General features: G+C 45.3%; 2 protein-coding genes, 1 pseudogene and 1 gene segment (V, D, J or C); all 4 read left to right on the top strand.

The window, feature by feature from the left end:
• The window catches only part of LOC126929708 (immunoglobulin lambda-1 light chain-like), a 340164-nt gene that overhangs the window by 197585 nt on the left and 123108 nt on the right, over positions 1 to 19471 (top strand).
• Positions 1 to 19471, top strand: part of LOC126929706 (immunoglobulin lambda-1 light chain-like) — a 250860-nt gene that overhangs the window by 121744 nt on the left and 109645 nt on the right. The gene's annotated exons all lie outside the window — the stretch shown is intronic.
• LOC126929707 (immunoglobulin lambda-1 light chain) overlaps positions 1 to 19471 on the top strand; it is a 309873-nt gene that overhangs the window by 186342 nt on the left and 104060 nt on the right. The window lies entirely within an intron of this gene.
• Positions 1 to 19471, top strand: part of LOC126929752 (ubl carboxyl-terminal hydrolase 18-like) — a 51530-nt pseudogene that overhangs the window by 10160 nt on the left and 21899 nt on the right.

Below are 19471 nucleotides of genomic sequence, written 5' to 3'. Positions count from 1 at the left end.
GTGACAGTGGGTGGTCTTCTGATTTTTGAGGTTTTCTCACTGGAGTACATAGAGGAACTTTATTTACTGTACTTTGATTTGGCAGGTTTCTTCTTGTGCTCCGCCTGGAGCTGTTTCCATATGATATAAAAAGCACAAGTGTAGTATTCCATTAGCTTAGGGATTTGTATTTTAAAATCAACCATGTTAGCTGGGACTAGACTCCCTACAATCTACTAATGGAAAAGTAACACTTAAAAATCCTTTTGGCAATTCAAGTTACAGATTTAAAAGTGCTTAAGATCTGGTGTTTTGTTAATGCTTCTGTTTATTCTATAAGCATTAAGGTAACCCATTGCCAGGTATCATCCTTGCAAATTATTCTTTTATGTAACTGACCAGTGCTTAATAAAAGAAGCAGGTGCTTTCAAGTAGTTACTGGCAGTAGGTTATAAGTGGTTTAAAAATAACATTGGAATACGGGACTTGTTGCTAGTTGAGTAATTTTCATTAGTTTTTTTTGTTTGTTTTGATTTGAAACCTGAAGTAGAGTGAAATTTAAAATGTTGGCCAAAAAAAAAATCAAGATTTAAATTTTTAATTTGTACTGAAAAACTAATCATAACTGTTCTCAGCCATCTTTGAAGTTTGAAAGAGGAGTCTTTGGTATTTTGTAAATGTTAGCAGACTTTCCTGCCAGTGTCAGAAAATCCTGTTTATGAATTCTGTCGGTATTTCTTGGTATCTGAAAAAAATATCAAATAGTACCCATACGTGAGTTATTTCTAAGTTTGAAAAATAAAAAGAAATTGCATCACACTAATTACAAAATACAGGTTCCAGAAAAAAAATATTTTTTTTCTTTTAAAGAAATGTTTTTAAACTAATAATGGCTTTGAAAGAAGCAGCTTAATTTGGGGGTGACTAAAATCAACATTATTGACCTGAGGATCTCTGTTTTGTAAGAATACATAATTAGCTTAAATAAGCAGTAAAAGATTAGTTTTAATTCTGTAGCTTCTGTTAATACTGTGTTTTTTTGTCTGTTTTACCTCAATATGAACAGATAAGTTTGCCTGCATGTTGGAGATGTCTCAGAACACATGAATAGCCCACACTAGATCTTGGGAATGTGGATTTTAGAGTCAATTTGGAATAAGTTCTTATATAAATACCCCCAGCCTTTTGAGAACGGGGCTTGTTAAAAGGATGCGTATGTAGGGTCAGTACCTACTGGCAGTTGGGTTCAGGGAAATGGGATTGACTTGGGGATTGACTTGGCCTTTGGTCCTTTGGTCATAATTTAACAATGTAACAATGTGGGAGTAGAAGACAACAAAGGATGGAATGGACTCTTAAAGAGCATTTATCATTTGTCTCTTGAATGTAGAATTTGTTTTTGATTTCATAATTCTGCCTGTAAACATGACAGTTAAAATGGTGTGTTATGTATATATGTTACAATTTATAAATTCCATTTTATAATGTTACTATTCCAAGGTGAAATAATGCATTTGAAATTGGTATTTGGGTGGAGTATTAGGTTTAACTGGAGTTGTTGTCAAGTATGAATCCCTCAGGAAAAAAAAAAAAAAATTCTGTTTTCAAAAGCAATCTGATTCTTCGCCCTTGAAACTATTGTTACTTAAATTTCCAATAATTGAAAATTCTAAATTTTTAAATTAGAATTGCCAATATTTTGACCTTTGAGAAGGGTTTCTTAGAAATACATTTAGTAATGTCCCCAAGACATTAGTCTTAACATTTAAACTTTTTTCTTTCAAACATGGTATTGGTTGTTCACTTTTATACAGTTCTGAGTACTCTTAATATCTGGAAAGTATCTTGAGAATAGTGGAAAGCTAAACAGTCTAAATTTAACATGAAATACTTCTTTTTGATTCAGAAAAAATCAGGTTTTTTCAAGATAAAAAAAAAAAAGCAAAGATGAAGTCTCACCTTCCAGTTTGCTTTCTCATTAGTTTTTCCAAAGTAAGTTATTAAAGCCGTGATACTTTTCTCATAACGAATCCTCTCAGGGCATTGTGTAGCCTGTGGTAAGTACAAAGGGAGAGGAAGACATTTTGAATTTTCAGAGCTTTATTATCAGAATAACCCTCCCTAGTTGAATGTTGTTTTCTTGTTCCATTAAGTCAAAATAAAAATCAGCACAGATACTCAGTTTTCAGTCTTTTAAAATGTAGTGTTACTTATGAAAAGTATTTTGGTTAAGGTTGTGTATTTTGTATACACCTCAAGTTAATGGCGTTGATCTATGTTCTAAAGAAAAGCAAATTAGACAAATATTAATAATATCCTTTGTTATAACCATAATGAGATAAGTATTGGCATTGGTGTTCAGTGCCATTTTATATTTTCTCCCTATGTTCTTTATATTGTACTAACCAACCTCCCAAATCATTGAGCTGCTTGTTTAAAAAAAAAAAAAAAAAAAAAGGAAAAGGGAAAAGCATGACATTGTGTATCGATTTTTTGTTGTTGACCAAAATCATACACATGGAAATGTGTAATTCGACAGAGTGGAATAGCAATCAGATTCTCGGCTTAGTATTACTAATGGATAGGGTTGTACAATGAGCAACTATCAGATTATTCCTTTCACTGATTCTCGTATGGCATCTAAATTAGTGAATAAATTATTAATCCATTAATCATGGATTCAAATTATGATTAAAATTATTAAATGCTCAGCATTAATCGAAAACTGTTGTGTGAAACATGTCTACCCAGAAAAGTAACATTCTACAAATACTATTAAACAACTTAGCTGTATTATTTTTAAGTATTACATGTCAAGCAGTTAAAGTGAATTTCAGAGTAAAAGTAAAGCATGTTTCTGAGGAACATGGATAATACCTTAATTTGCAAATTTCTCTTTTATTTTAGTATTTGGAATATAGTGTGAAATTTTTTATTTCTAAATGATGTATCTTCTATTATATAAATGCATTGTTTGGCAATTATAAAATGCAAGTGTTTCTCAAATTAATGTAAGAATTTGGCTTAAAAATTGATTGATACTTCTTAGATTGTAACATGACCCAGAACACTCCGTGTTTGCTTAGGGTATTTTTCTTCAGTGCCTGAAAGTCAAAGGTATTCCTGTCACAACTGGAAACAAACTGATCCTAAATGTGTTATAACATATTTTTGGGTACTCTATTTGTGTATCTTTCATGCCTTGAAAATCTGAAGGTTAATCCAAACTCACATGTTTTAGCATATTTGAGGGGGAAAAAAAAACTACTTTTAATAGCAGCCTTTTAAATGTCATGAAGAATTTGGTGAGGAATAATAGTATACACTTAAGTATTGACAAATCTTTGAAAGTTTTTTTCTATAAAATGGGAAATACTCAATATCTAAACCCAGGTCAGGCAGGGAGATCAGTATTTAACATTGTATGTTTTATATTTAAAACGTTCAAAATGCAAGCGTAACATTTAATCTTTGTCCACGTGGTTTTACAAAAGTAAACCTGAAATTACCAAGCTTTTCTCATGTGTTCTCATACTTTCTCAAATCACTGTGAAGAATTACTTGTTATCTATTAAAAATCCCCTTCACTCAAATCTGTATTATGGTTTCACCAGACAAATATTCTGTGATGTAGCCCAGAAAATCCACACCTTTTGTCCTTTTTATTTTTTAATTTGAATAATCATGTGCTTAGTCCCTTGGATTGCTGCCACATCAGTTTAACATGGTATCAGCACATTCCCATGTCATCAAGGTGTTGGCTCAGATTTATTCTTAATTGGATGTTTGAAGCATGCACTACCTTGTTACAGTTGGTTTAGTGTCTGGATGGTTGACATGACACCATGAGATGATGTGGAGTTTTATACCACATTTATAAAACATGATTTTGTTTTCTGTCCTTCAAGGTAAGCACGAAAAATAAGGTAGTATCTGTGTACTTGTACATAAATCCAAAATTATAGTTGGGAAAAAATAAATTTATATGTGGAAATGTCAAAAAAAACGAATTACTTTGGGTCAAGAAAGGTTGATTGATTATTATGACTTTTGGTAAGTTAGCAAATTGGTCAAATCTTAGATTCAATTTTGGGCTAACAATAGTTCTATTTTAAGGTTTCAATGAGGACTAAATGAGAGAACTTAATAAAAATAAATTACATTCTATATATGTTTATTATGTCATTATCTCTTGACTCCCTTTGTAGGGTTTATGAATCAAGTCTCATAGAAGTTTAAATCACTTGTTAAATGTCACTTATTTCAGAATCAACAAGGACTTACGCTTTTTTATTTTAAAAACTGCTCTGTAAAATGTGGAGTAAATGATCAGTGCCATTATCCAGTCCAATGTGTTTATTTTACATCAGAGAAATCTGAGTCACAGAAGGCTTACTGTATCAGCCCATGGCCAGGCCATTAGGTTTTGAGTAGGTCGGAAATTGTGATGATACCTTCTTTTGTATTTTGAGATGTATTGATATATGAGTACAAAAATGATGATTTTGGTAACAGCATAAGTGTGGTAATCCAGCAAAATACATTATATTTTGAAACAGGAATATGACTGATTTTGAGTTTTTGTTTTGTTTTAATCTATGAGAAATATTGCATCTCACATTTGCCATGTTTAAAAATGTATGCATATATACTCAAACATTTATTTTTTCTCCTCCGAATAGCATCAGGTGCTGTTCAGAGGAGAAAAAAATAAATTAGTGAGTGAATATTTTTACAGGATTAATATTTCAATGTAATTTCTGAAATTAAAATGGTGTTACATAGTTTAGTTTAATCCATGCTTTCCATAAGAATTAACCTATATGATTACGTTTCAAAACAAATACCCAAAACAAGATGAAAACTGTTTATTCTTGCAGTGTGTGACTGATCAAAGTGCTAGATGCATTTTCTAGCATTCATTAACCTTACTCTCTTATAAAAATTCCTATGGGATGAACTGATAATTTGGAGCCTATAACTTGCACAAAAGCGCCACCACTTGCCCTGTTGGAAGAACTAGACGTGCAGTTATGTGAGAAGTAAAATAATCCAATACATCTTTACAGAAAATGTATTCTGAGAAGAAATAATGTTTTAAATTAAAAGTAAATTATTAAAGTATTCACCAACTGCTTTTCAATGCTTTATATAAACAACAAATTAGAATTGTTTTTATAATACAAATTTACAAATAATCGTGGGAAGATTTACAGAAAGCACCTTGATTAAATAGACCAACAATTATAAAGTGATACGAGAAGTATTTTACAACATATATTTACTAGTCAAAATATTGCCTTATAACTTATTATTCCAAACATAATTTGATACAAGAGCAAATTTAGAGGAAAGCTTTATTCATATAAGAGTTCTCAAAGTAATTTTTGTAAGAATCATTGGGGATTACTTTTGAAATTTTAAAAAAACAATGTGTTAAAATACTCATAAAAGGAAATTTATCATCTTAACAATGTTTAAGCGCACCGTTCAGTACTGTTAAGCATATTAATGTCACTGTACACCGTCTCCAGAACTCTTTTCATCTTGCAGAATAGACTCTGCGCTCATTATGCAACTGTTCATTCCTTTCCCACTCTCAGCTCCTGGCAATCACCCTTCTTTCTGTCTCTAACTTTAGGTACCCCATGTAAGTGGAATTATACAGTATGTGTCTTTTTGTGATTGGTTTAACATAGCATAATGTATTTTTTGTTGTATGTGTCAGAATTTCTGTCCTTTGTGAGGCTGAATAACATGCCATTGTGTATTTGTACTACGTTTTGTTTCTCCATTCATCCGTTGGTGGTTACTTAATTGCTTCCACTTTCCTGCCATTGTGAAGTGAACACTATTGCTATTAGCATGGAGGTACAAATATTCTGAGACTCTGCTTTTAACACTTCTGGATAGATTCCCAGAAGTAGAACTGCTGGGTCATATGTTGGTTCTATATTTAGTTTTTGGAGAAACTGCCGGTTTTTTTTTTTCTTTTTCTTTTTTTTTTTTTTTTTTTTTGAGACAGAGTCTTGTTCTTATTGCCCAGGCTGGAGTGCAATGGCAGTCACGATCTCAGCCTCACCACAATCTCCGCCTCCTGGGTTCAAGTGATTCTCCTGCCTCAGCCTCCCAAGTAGCTGGGACTATAGGCACCTGCCACCACGCCCAGCTAATTTTGTATTTTTAGTAATGACAGGGTTTCTCCATGCTGGTCAGGCTGGTCTCTTAACTCCTGACCTCAGGTGATCTGCCCGCCTTTGCCTCCTAAAGTGGTGGGATTACAGGTGTGAACCACCATGCCTGGCCACCATCTTTTCTTTATAAATTACCCAGCCTTCGGTATTCCTTTCTAGCAATGCAGCAAATTAATACAGACACCAGCCCCACCATCCTTCTTCAGGACTGTCCTGGGCAGGACCTGTGGTCACCTCCGCTGGCCTCTGTCATTGGCACCTGCACGGTGGGTCCTGGATTGACATCACTCACTCCGTTTAGTTTCCCCTGTTGGAAGGAAAGGCACCAAGGGCCTGCCCTACTCTCTGCTCAGGATCCTCCAGATAACTGGCCTCCAGCCTGCTTACTCTGGGCTGATTTCCAGTCCCCTGGGGCCCTGCTGTGCCCCCAGGCTGCTCCTCTGAGATCAGATGGTTTTCACTTCTCTGGCCTGAGTCAGGGATGGTGGGTGGGGGCAGTGACTCTTTACTGGGTTCATTTGTTTAAGTGCAGGGTGTTCCTCCAAAAGGAGGGGCAACAAAGATGGGCACACAGCAAAGCTATGGGCATGTGTGCCACAGGCCAGTGTCCCTGGATGCCTTGTTTTGGGCAGGCCGGGGCTGAGGCAGGCAGCCTGACGGGCCAGAATGCCTGAGGCCCTGACTCTGAGCTTGTGTCCCAAGGGATGCAGTGAGCACAGACCTCCCTAGAATGGGGCCTGGCCCCTGCTACCAGCTTGTCCTTTCTCAGCCCGTAGCTCCAGCCAGATCTCCGGAGATGAGTGACCCTGATGACCAGCAAGGCCAGCCCAGCCCTCCTTCATCTTCCTCCTCTTGCCCCGTGCAGCCTGGAAAAGGAGTGTGGTGTGAGGGTAGCCATGAACAGTCAGCTCCCCTGGGCCGAAGCCCCAGAAACGCTGCTCCAGGGCCCAGGCAGTTCCAGGGGCACAGCCCTCAGCACAAGGGCCCAGGCTGTGGATGTGGCCTGCGGCGGAGGGTGGAGGCCTGGAAAGGGCTTGGGTGATCCAGGGGATGTGTGGAGGCCTGTTCAGAGCCAGCTGGTGACCACCTGCTCCCAATCCAGCCATCAGGCCCTGCTCTGCAATGGGTTCAGCTGCCCTGTGTTTGCCTTCCGGGCCCCAGCCCAGGTGGGAGGATCCTGGCACACCTGCTGGCCGCAGGCTGCCCTTCCTCCTCCTCAGGCAGAGGAGATGCCCACTATGCGCTGTGCAGCCAGGAGCCAGGGTGAGCTGAGCCCCTATCTGCTGCCCCAGGGGAACCCTGCCACATTTCTCTTAGCCTAACTTAGCTGTGCATTAACCTCCCACCTACTCTGCACTAGGCTCACTGGGGCCCCCTTGTGGCTGCTCACGGCCTTGGCTCCTGAAGTGGGGCCCTGATGTCCACACCGCCTGCATTTGTCCTCTGTGGACTTTTGTCCTCTGTGCCACCTCCTTGGGTGGCACCCACCACTTGCTGTGCTGAGCTGCTTCTAAACCCCACAGTGGGCTGGGTGCAGTGGCTCACACCTGTAATCCCAGCACTTTGGGAGGCTGAGGTGGACAGATCACCTGAGGTCAGGAGTTCGAGACCAGCCTGGCCATCATAGTGAAACCCCATCTCCACTAAAAATACAAAAAATTAGCCGGGGGTGGTGGCAGGCATCTCTAATCTGTAATCGCAGCTACTCAGGAGGCTGAGGCAGGATCACTTGAACCCGGGAGGCGGAGGTTGCAGTGAGCCAAGATCGCGCCACTGCACTCCAGCCTGGGTGAGAGAGCGAGACTCCGTATCAAAAAAAAAAAACAAAACAAAACAAAAAAACAAAAAAAAACTAAACCCCATGGGGAAGATTGCCTGTTTTTATTTATAGGGTCTTCCTGTTTCACGTGAGGAGCATCGCAGGACGCATCTGTTAGGACATGAAAGGCCCCAGGTCACTGGAGGCAAGAAGAGGGATCTTGAGAGGCCGCCTGGGAAAGAGAACCGAAAGACAGTGACAGCAGTGACAATGATGACAGCAGTGATAATGATGGCTCACACCTGCTGTGTGCTGGACACCGTTCTGGACACTTTATACAAACCAGTGAAGAGAGTGGCTGTCAGCATGAGAAGAGTTCTGGGGACACGGGAATGTCTTACAATGGGGCTCCTTCCTCTACCTCCCCAGAAAGCCTTTGGTAGACCCCACAGCTTCAGGTACTTTCGGGTGAGTTTGCGTGGGAGTGGAGTGTGAGGCATGCAGGCCTGAGAGCAGGGGGCAAAGCCTGTCCCTTTGGGGTCACTTCACTGTCACAGGGACACTGGGGCAGTCTTGGGATCCCCCATCACATGGAGGGAATGACCAGGGGCCCCCAGAGCTGGAGCACGGTGCCCAGGCCATGGCCGCAGCATGACCTGGGCCCTCTGGGGGTGCTGCTCCACCTGCCATGGCCCTCCCAGCACCCCTTGCTTTCTAAGTCCCACCCAAAGCCCCAGACCCCTCAGGTCTCCTATGTCCCCTGTCCCCCTAAAGTCCCAAAGACTTCCCAAGGTCCTTTAGGCGTCTGGAGATTCCCCAAAGCTCCCCAGGCCCCCAAGGCCCAAAAGATCCTCCAGAGACCCCCCTCAAGGCCTTCCCACGTCCCTCAAAGATTCCCCAGGCCCTTTAGGCCATGCTAAGGTCTCCTAGGTGCTCTAAATTCTCAAGACTCCCCAAGGCTCTTGTGGCCCCCAAGACCTCCAGGTGTCCCTGCATCTTCTAAACCTCCAGGAGACACCATCAGCTGCTGCCTCTTCTGGGATGTCCATGCTGAAGTCCTTAGGGGTGAATCCACCTGTTCAGCTCCTTGCTTCCTGCCACCAGCTATTGGTTCTGTGCTGATCTATGTTGTGGTGTCTTACGGTCACGTGACCACTAGGTATAGTCACATGGTGTCAAACGGGGCTGCCTACAGTACCACCATAGGAGAGATGGAAGTGAGTTCTGCAGCACCCCAGAGTTGGTCTGCAGGCAGGGAGGCCTCTCCAGAAGTGCCCACGAAGCTGCCTGGCAACCTGGGTGTCCCCAGCATGGGCCCCTTTAAGCCTGCTCTAGGAGAACAGTTTGTACAACACAGAGGGCTGAGGCTGAGTGTGATCTTTGTGTGTGTGTGCGCGTGTGTGTGTGTGAGAGACAGTCTCTGTCGCCTAGGCTGGAGTGCAGTGGTGCAATCTCACTTCACCGCCTCCTGGGTTCAAGCATTTCTCCTGCCTCAGCCTCCCTAGTAGCTGGAATTACAGGCGTGTACCGCCACACCTGGCTAATTCTTGTATTTTTAGTAGAGATGGGGTTTCTCCATGTTGGCCAGGCTGGTGTGAACTCCTGACCTCAGGTGATCTGCCCGCCTTGGCCTACCAAAGTTCTGGGATTATAGGCATGAGCCACCGCTCCCAGCGCGGTCTCAATCTTTAACAGCTCCCTTCCGCTCCTGGAGACCCATCCACAGCCAGCCCTTGCTCAGCAGCCGGGGGAACCAGCATTCCCTACCTCACCGCTACATGCCCCTGCTGGGGATTGGGGTCTCTTTTAGCAATACGAGTGCCAGGACGCTTCCCTCGTCCTCTCTTCCTGTTTCCCTCATCTGGAGGCCTAGGCCGGTCATCCAGCCAGCTTCCACCCAGCTCTTCTCTCTGCACACACAGACTGACCCCATCAAGCTGTGCTCCCTGAAACACACCCACAAACCACAAACTCAGCCTCCTCGTTGCCCACAGGATGCCCACGGGCAAAACTGTCACCAAGAGAAAGGAGGAGGGGCCCAAACCGGCCCTGTCTGTGTGGAGAAAGAGCCTGCCTGGGGCTGAACCCTGGTTGTGTGGCCTCAGGTGTGAGTCCCTTCCCCGTCTCCCCTCATTGCACACCTAGGGTGATGACGTGTCATGGCCCGGAGTTAAGAGGGACTCCCTGGGCTTGACTTCTGGCTCTGCTGCACACTGGCTGTGTGACTCTGAACAAGTAACCCTAGCCTCTTTGTGCCCGAGTTTCCTTGTATGTTAATAGGGATTAAACAGAGCATACCACCAAGGTCGTTAAGAAGAGTGAGTAAGTTTATGTTTATAAAGGTTTTTTTTTTTATTTTATTTATGTTTTTAGACAGTCTCACCTGTCACCCAGGCTGGAGTACTGCGGCGCAATCTCGGCTCACTGCAACCTCTGCTTTCCAGATTCAAGTGAGTCTCATGCCTCAGTCTACTGAGTAGCTGGGATTATAGGTACCTGCCACCACACCCAGGTAATTTTGTATAGTTTTGGTAGAGACGGGGTTTCACCACGTTGGCCAGGCTGATCTTGAACTCTTCTGACCTTAAGTCACCAGCATGCCTCAGCCTTCCAAAGTGCTGGGATTACAGGTGTGAGCCACTGCACCCGTCCAGGATTCTTTGTTTTATTCTTGCTGATTTGAGTTCCTTGTAGATTCTGAATATTAGTCCTTTGTCAGATGCATAGTTTACAAACATTTTCTCCCATTCTGTAAGTTGTGTGTTTACTTTCGTGATTATTTCTGCTATGTAGAAGCTTTCTAGTTTAATTAGGTCCTGATTATTTTTTTGTTGCATTTTCTTTGGAGCCTTTGTCATAAATTCTTAGTCTAGGCCAATGTCAGTAAGAGTTTTTCCTAGGGTTCCTTCTAAAATGTTTATGAGTTCAGTACTTAGATTTAAGTATTTAACCCATCATGAGTTAATTTTTGTATATGGTGAGAAATAGGGATCCAGTTTCATTCTTTTACATGTGGCTATCCAATTTTCCCACCATCATTTATTGAATAGGATGTCATTTCCCCAGTTTGTTTTTGTATACTTTGCGAAAGATCAGTTGGCTGTAAGTATTTTGCTCTATTTCTGGATTCTCTATTCTATTCTATTGGTCTGTGTATCTCCCTTGATATCAGTACTTGATACCAGTGGACACTGCTTTGATACTGTCTTGATTACTATAGCCTTGTAGTGTAATTTGAAGTTGGGTAATGTGATGCCTCCAGATTTGTTTTTTGCTTAGGATTGCTTTGGCTTTGGCTATTTGGGTTCTTTTTTGATACCATATGAATTTTAAGATTGTTTTTTCTAATTCTGTGAAGAATGATGATGATGTTGTTGTTTTTGAGATGGAGTTTTGCTCTTGTTGTCCAGGCTGGAGTGCAATGGCGCGATCACAGCTCACTGCAACCTCCGCCTCCTGACTTCAAGCAGTTCTCCTGCCTCAGCCTCCCGAGTAGCTGGGATTATAGGCATGCGCCACCACGCCCAGCTTATTTTGTATTTTTAATAGAGACAGGGTTTGTCCATGTTGGTCAGGCTGGTTTCAAACTCCCGACCTCAGGTGATGCACCCGCCTAGGCCTCCCAAAGTGCTGGAATTACAAGCGTGAGCCACTGTACCCAGTCAATGCTGGTATTTTGATTGGAATTGCAGGATTCTGTAGATTGCTTTGGACAATATGGTCACTTTCACAATATTGATTGTTCTAATCCATGAACATGGGATGTATATTCATGTGTGGTTATCTGTGATTTCTTTCAGCATTATTTTATAGTTCTCTTTGTAGAGATCTCTCACCTCCTTGGTTAAGTATATTCCTAAGCATTTTACTTTTTGTGTGTAGGTACTGTAAAAGGGGTTGAGTTTGAACTCCTGACCTCAGGCGATCTACCCACCTTGGCCTCTCAAAGCGCTGGGATTACAGGCATGGGCCAACCTGGTAAAACTCCATCTCTATTAAAAATACAAAAATAAGCTGGGCATGGTGGCAGGTGCCTATAATCCTAGCTACTCGGGAGGCTGAGGCAGGAGAATCACTTGAACCAGGAGGCGGAGGTTGTAGTGAGCTCAGATCATGCCATTGCACTCTAGCCTGGGTGACAGAGTGAGACTCCATCTCAAAGAAAGAAAAGGGGGGTGATTGAGTTGTTTTGATTCTCAGCTTGATCATTGTTGGTGAATACCAGTGCTACTGATTTGTATGCATTGATTTTGTAACTTGAGACTACTGAACTTATTTATCAAATCTAGGAGTCTTTTGGAGGAATCTTTAGTGTTTTCTAGGTATAAGATCATATCATTGGCAAACAGAGACAGTTCCTCTTTTCCAATTTGGATGCCCTTTATTTCTTTCCTTGTCATGATTTCTCTGGCTAGGACTTACCTTATCAGATGTTCTTGCCATGTTCTAGCTGGGCCCTGAGTAGACAGAGATGAACCAAAGAAAAATACAGCATACCTACAAGTAACCACATCCCATTTCAGCCTGGGGTCCTGGGTTCAAAGGGTTGGTAGAGGCAGGATGGAACATTTATGCCTTGGGTGGTCAAGGAAGGCTTCTTGGAGGAGAGGGCATTTAAACTGGGCATGGGAGCCTGGGCTGGTAGTGACACAGGCATAGAGCAGAGACCCATGCAGCCCACTGATCAGCTGATTGATCTGCAAGAGACTGAACGTGGATGGGTGCCCAGTCAGCTGGCATCAAGGAGCTGAAACAACTTTATTATAGAACTGAAAGCGTACTATTAAGCCCACTTGGTTTGGTGCCCTGCCCATTGCACTTGCCTGGTGTCACGACCTAGGTGTGGCCATGGCACTGGCCATACTGTGGGCCAGGGAGGGACAGGATGGGTGGTGACCTCCTGACACAGCTCCTCTCACATACTTCAGTGGATCCTGAGGTTGGAGGTCCTGCCACCGACATGACTCATGAAACAAGATCCTTGGGAGGCTGGCCTGCCCCACCCCTACGCAGTGCTTCTGAGTTGTTCCCTCTTTAGGCCTTCTGCTCCTGCCAAGCCCCAAGGCCCTCAGAAGCTGCTGCTGAGAGCTGACCTGGGATCCCAGGGTCTGCCTGGGCAGAGACTGTGCCCAGGAGCCAGTGAGCTGTCCTGACTCCTGGCAAGGCAGCTAGCACCTGCACCAGCCTACAAGGCACACCTCTTTCCTCCAGCTAACTCTGGTGCAACTATCAAGACCCACCCTGCCTATCACCTCCTATAAGAAGGCTCACTGACCCCTAGGCTGGGCCGAGTCCTCTCGTGGGGTCTCCAGCCTTTGGGATTTCTCTCTGTTTCATGGGCAGAGCAAGGAGTTATATACGTAACAGAAAAAAACAGCTCAGACCAGCTCAAACAGAAAAGGAAGTGTATTACTGTAATTGTTACGTCCAGGGTATCTTCAGGAAACTTGGATCCAGGGCTCAAAGGGGGCCTTTCTTTGTTAGTTCCATCTCATGGTGGTTCCAGACCAATATTCTCCCCTGTCAGCAACCTTGGATGAACCAGAGATTTCCTCTGCCCAGTGATTCTAACAAGTTTCAGAACCGGACCTCACTGGCTGTGGTTGATGCGGCCAAGGTCACGTGTCCCTCCCTGAGGCATGAAGGACTAGGGCTAGCTCTAGCTGGGCTATGTGGCCTGAGAGTTGGGGAGACGAGGTGTAGTTAGCAGTCAAAGGGGAGATGGAGTTGGCCAGGCAGTATTATGGTTGTCCATCTCATTGTGGCTGGCTCCCCCCACCAGACTGCCTACTGCAGGGACAGAGTTTAAGCCCCATCTGTGCCCCAGCATTGCCCTGCATAAGACAGCACAGGAAAAGAGCTCTAGCAGACTGGCTTTGGTTAGCTTCCTCAGGGTCTGGCACATGCTGTTCCCTCTGCCTGGAAGAGTCCTGCACTGCACCCCCACCCACTGCCCACACTTAGTACCACCTCATCTGGGGATCTGGAATTCTAGGAATTCTGATTAGATGCACATTAGAATCACTCGTTCTCTACCCCCAGCTTCTTTACCTTTCATATTTTTTCTCTTCTCATCTTTCTATGTTGCATCCTAAGAAATTTTTTCATATCTATGTTCCAATTCACTGATTTTCTCTTCAGCTGTTTAATTCATAGTTTCAACATTTGCATTTTTTCACTTGTAAAGGTGTATTTGGTTATTTTTCAAATCTGTTGGGCCTTTTTTTTTTTAATAGACCCTTTTTCCTTTTTGATCACCTTCCTTATTCCATTAAATCTTCCTTAATCTGCAGGCAGATTTAGCTGGAATTTCTTAGATGGAATAAGGAAGACTATCAAAAAGGAAAAAATGGATGAATAGACTTCATCTATTCCTTCTTTTCTTCCTTTCATCCCTTCCTTCCCCCCCCTTCCTACCGTTCTCTCCCCTGCCCTCCCCTTCCCTTCACTTCCCTGACAGGGTCTTACTCTGTCTCCTAGGCTAGAGTGCAGTAACACTATCATAGGTCACTGCCGCCTAGATCTCATAAGCTCAAGTGATCCTCCTACCTCAGCCTCCCAAGTTGCTGGGACTACAGACATGTCCACCACATCCACTAATTTTTGTATATTTTTGTAGAGATGGGGTTTTGCTATGTTGCCCAGGCTGGTCGTGAACTCTTGGGCTCAAGCAATCTGCCCACGTCAGCCTCCCAAAGTGCTGGGATTACAGGCGTGGAGCCACCATGCCTGGCACTTCATTTATTTCAAGCAGTTCTCAGTGGCCTAAATCTATTTATTTCTATTGAGTCTTACCTTACAGTGGCATGTTTCTTTGGATTTCGTGTGTGTGTGTGTGTGTGCGCGCGCGCGCGTATTTGGTTGTGCTTCATCTGTAGGAATCCTGAAGGCCTAAATTGGGATGCTTTCCTCCAGAAAGAATTTCTGTTTGCTTCTACAAGTTTTTCACTGACCAGGACCAGTATAATTTAATTTCTTGAGTTGGGACTTTCCTGTTTATGAAGATAGTGTAACTTCAGCACTGCTGGAGAGCAAATGGTTGCAGATTCTCCAGGGACATTATTATTGTTCTTAAACTATTTCCACCTGGAGCTCTGAAGTGGACACCCAGATTTCCCAGAGGGATCCCTGTGCTGGCAGGCAGATTTGTTGGAACCACCCTCTCCTTGCAGGGGGATAGCCTCCTTTGAGGGTCTCACGTCGGTGTAGGTATCTTAGGTTCACTCCCCCCACCCACCACTCTACATTTTGCATTATCTAAGGTAAATGCCTTGTTGCTCATTTCTGGTTCCAGATAATTTGGTTTATTTATTGTTTCTTTCTTTTTTGGAAGGAGGGCTTTATTGTGATGTTGGCAGTGCAATAATGTTATGTCTGTAGACATTTACTCGCAATCAGGTAGCGGATGGCATTTTAGGGTATCTGGTTACTATGCTACCAGAAGTCAAGTCGACCTATCAGCTCATTCTGGGAGTTACATCCTTGGCTGTCAACATGGTTCTCACCTTGCTTGCTCCAGAGTACTAGTTTGGAGAGAATTCAGGGTATACATTTTCTGGCTAAGCCATGGAATGGGGCCTGGCCCCTGCTGCTTACTCCTCAGTTCTCATGCCTGTTACCAAGCTTTGGGGTCCTGCAGCAGCCCCACTTCCCGGTGACCTCATAGGTTCTTCTGAGGGCAGCCAGTGAGATGCTGTGACTCAGTGCAGCCAGAATGCATAGCAGAAAGAGTGAGGGGGGTGCCTGTGTGTGTGCTGCAGTGCACTGGGGTGTGTTGGTGGTGGGAATAGCCCTAGAATTGTTCGAGTTGGTCAGCTGGATTGGATATAACCTAGAAAACTGCCAGATTTCCTCTCCCTTTTAGGTACCACAGATACAACATAATGGGCTGCTTTGCAGATGACCAAAAAACAGAAATGTCTGAGTGCAACAGAAAGCAATCCCACATATCCTCAGAGACAGGTCTAAGCTCTGCTTGTCCTCAGGGCTCTCCAGCCCCTCACACCCTCCTCCTCTCCTCTCAGGCACTTTCAGACCCATACTGTCCACATTCACTCATCCCCAGCCCAGCCTTGCTACCTGTGTCCCTGTTTCGGGGTGGGGCTGTCTCCCTAGGAGATGCTGCTCCCCTGAAGGCAGCCCTGGCCTCGGCCACATTCAACCACGAATATTTATTGATCTCTGCTCTGCACCTGGCCCTCTGCTCAGTGCTACACAGTGGAAGGAGCTGGTCTTGGCTCTCTGGGGTCATAATTAGGGAAAGGGTCATCATTAGGGAGACAGTAATACAGGACAGTGACAGCTGTAGTGCACGATGCTGTGGTTGTGGGAACACAGGAAGAGCACCCTAGCCTGCCCAGAGGACAGAGAAGGTGTCAGAGGAGGCAGCATTTGAGCTGTGGCTAGAACACCAAGTCATACTTTGTCAAATGTACAAACTGGGGCGGGGGGGGTGGATGGGGGATGACAGATGAGGCTGACTGATGGGCAGGGCAGACCCGGAAAGGTCCAGAGATGAGGAGTTGCCCAGGACCCTTCAGAAGGGGAGTGACCTTCTCAGATGTGTTTTGGAAGATACATTATTGGGTTTTCTGAGACTGAACCCCACATTTCTGAAGTCTTTATGGCTTCATAAGAGGGAACTAAAGTATTCTGAAGCTGCTCTTGGTGATACCCAGGGTGAGGAGGTACATCTTCCTGGCCTAGATTAATGAGAATCACCCCCATTTGCAAAGCACAGTAGAGTTCATGCCAATGACTCGCACAAGAACACTTCGCTGGTAAGTGGAGTGTGCCAGCTACATACTGCTGCATAACAAACCACCCCACAATCTCATGCCTTGAAACGACACTTTGTTATTATTTCTCAGAGTTCTGTGGGTTGGCTAGGTTCAGCTGGGCAGTTCTTCTGCTTGTGGTCTCATGCAGTTGCCATCAGATGGTGGCAGAATGTCCAAGATGACTTACCACTTACCTCTCTGCATCCTCAATGCCCTGTGGGTGGGCCCTCTCCATCAAGATGGTCAGACTTCTTAGGTGGCAGCAGTCTTCTGAGAATGCAAGGGCCAAAGCTACTACTGGGTCTTGTTAAGGCTTAGGCCTGGAACTAGCAGAGTGGCACTTCACTGCATTCTGTTGGTTAATGTGAGGGTTAGGGCCAGTCCAGATTCCGTGTGGGAGGGGACTAAACAAGGGTGGAAACACCAGGAGGCGTTGGTTCCCTGTGGCCATCTGTGGAGACTGGCTGCTGCACAGTGAACCTTGCCTTCAGACTCTGTCTATGTATCTTAACCACTATGACTTTTCTCTGGAGAGGCCATAGCCACAGTTGGGGGTCTCTGTTTGAGTCTCAGTGAGACCCCGCTTCTCTGATAACTGCTCCTGCAGTCATATTTTTAGTATGTGACACTCAGTCTTTGGGACTCTATCAGTTGTCTATTGCTGTGTAACAAAACTCTCCCAAATGTAATAGCTGAAAACACAACCATTTATTATTTCTCATGAGCCTCCAGGTCCACTGAGTGGTTCTGCTGATCTGAGATGAGGTCACTTGTGAGTCTGAGTTCACTATGGGTTGGCAACATGGCTCAACCGTCTTAGCTGGGCTCACTCACATTTCTGAGACCTCAGCTGGGACAGCTGCTCTTGGGTCCATGTGGTCTCTTAACCTCTAGTGCAGGTCTCCAGAAGAGCAGAAGTGCACTTTTAAGGCCTAGGCTCAGAACTGGTATTACTTTCGCCTCACTGTATTGGTCAAAACAAATCATAAGGCTATCTACCAGATTGCAGGATGGGGAAATAGCTCCCACCTTCTGATGAGCTGAGGTGTCACCTTGCAAAAGGTGTGAAGGCAGGAAGGAGTGGAGCCATTTGTCATCAGCTGCCACTGTGCCTGTGTGCACTTGAGAGGGGCCCTTCCCAGCAGCAGCCGGCCCACATCAGGTAGCCTGGCTAGGTAAGCCAGGCCAGGCTGGGTTTCAGGCCCTGTGCACCACTTGGTGGACACCTTTGTGTGTACTCTCATGACCCTGTCCGACCCTGATGACTTGACTGTGCGGATGTTTCACACACCCTGGGCCAGCTTGGGAACTGGGAATTAGAAACAAGATTCTCGTTCACGAGGAGCCGTTCATTTGAACTGAGGAGACGGTTGAGCCCAGGAGCTCTGGCCGATGACAGGGTGCCTGGAAAAGCAGAGAAAGCAGCTCAGAGAGAGAAAGAAGAAAAAAGTCAGGGGCTCAGGAAGGCCATGTTGAGGGAGAGAGGGAGAAGGCTCCCCATGGCCCCACGGGAAGACTGCCCTGGGTCCAGGGGTCTTCCAGCTGCTGGGTCCACCCTCACATGTCCTGGTCATGTAACATATCTTCAGCTCTGCCCATCCGGTGCCATTATTGTTTTAAAATCGAGATGCTTCCTGGGCCATCAGCTCTACAGAGAGCCACAAAGCTTTTGGGTTCCTGTCAGAATTCTGCTTCTCAGAGGGAGATGGCCTCATGGGCTGCTCCAGCACCAGCCTATGCAACGTGGTCCATGTGGTCAGAGAGCTGGAGGCCAGGGGCTTGGCATTCCTGGGACCCTCAAGCAGCTGGGAGACTGTTAGGGCCTGCAGGGGCATGGGAACAGGGGGAGCGGATTGAGGGTCCAGGTTCTAGGGCAAGCTGAGGTCAGGCTGGGTCCATAGGAGACCTGTCAGCCCCCCACCTGCCCATGCCAGTGGGAGGAGCCAGGACAGCTAGACACAGGTCCTCCAGGGTACAGTAGGCTGGAGGCCCTGAGAACCCCTGTCACCAGGCGGCCACATAAGCCACATCGTCCCCTCAAGCACCCAGAAACTGGAGAGATGGCAGTGGAGGAGGGGAGGTATCTGGGGTCTGATGTCACTGGCCTGGCCTCGTTTTGTGCCCACTGCCCAGCGGGAGGGGCTCGGGAGACACTCAGAAGATTACAGGCAAAGGAGAGAAGCTGCACCTTCTCTGGACGTATGAGGGAGGTGGAGTTTTTTGGACCCTTGGAAATGTGGGGTCCATCCCCCTCTTATTTCCCAGAAGAGCCCCAGTTACCATTTCCACACCCCATGCAAAAGTAGAGGGAGATTCAGGTTTACACTTAAAGCCAAAGCTCTACCCTGTTGGGCCATGCCCAAGGCATTCACCAATCTCCCCCGCCAGCAGCCCAGCTCCTGACATCAGGGATGTCTGGCTCTCTGGGGAGATCCCACATTGCCTACAGTCCACCTCCCAGAAGTTTCTGGAATCCCTCCCTCCTGCCCCAGGTCCGTCTTCCCCTCTGCAAGCCTCACTTCCAGTCCTCTCCTTGAAGATACCATCCCCGCCTCCAGGAGCCCACCCAGGCAGACCCGGTGAGAAAGGCTGCCTGGCTCTGGGCCCGTCCCATGAGCCAGAACCTGCCACATGGACTGGCCCTGACTGCCCTGCTCTGCAGTGAAGGCAGGTAGGACAGGGTAGGCCTTGCCACCCCTCTCCTCTGGACTTTACCTCACTGGCCAGAGAAGAGCCCCTCGCAGGAGGGAACAGGGTGG

Source organism: Macaca thibetana, chromosome 10 (assembly GCF_024542745.1).
Source record: "Macaca thibetana thibetana isolate TM-01 chromosome 10, ASM2454274v1, whole genome shotgun sequence".
Lineage (NCBI taxonomy): Eukaryota > Metazoa > Chordata > Mammalia > Primates > Cercopithecidae > Macaca > Macaca thibetana.
The sequence above is the reverse complement of the archived record's forward strand: the minus strand, read 5'-3'. Positions and strand labels throughout refer to the sequence as shown.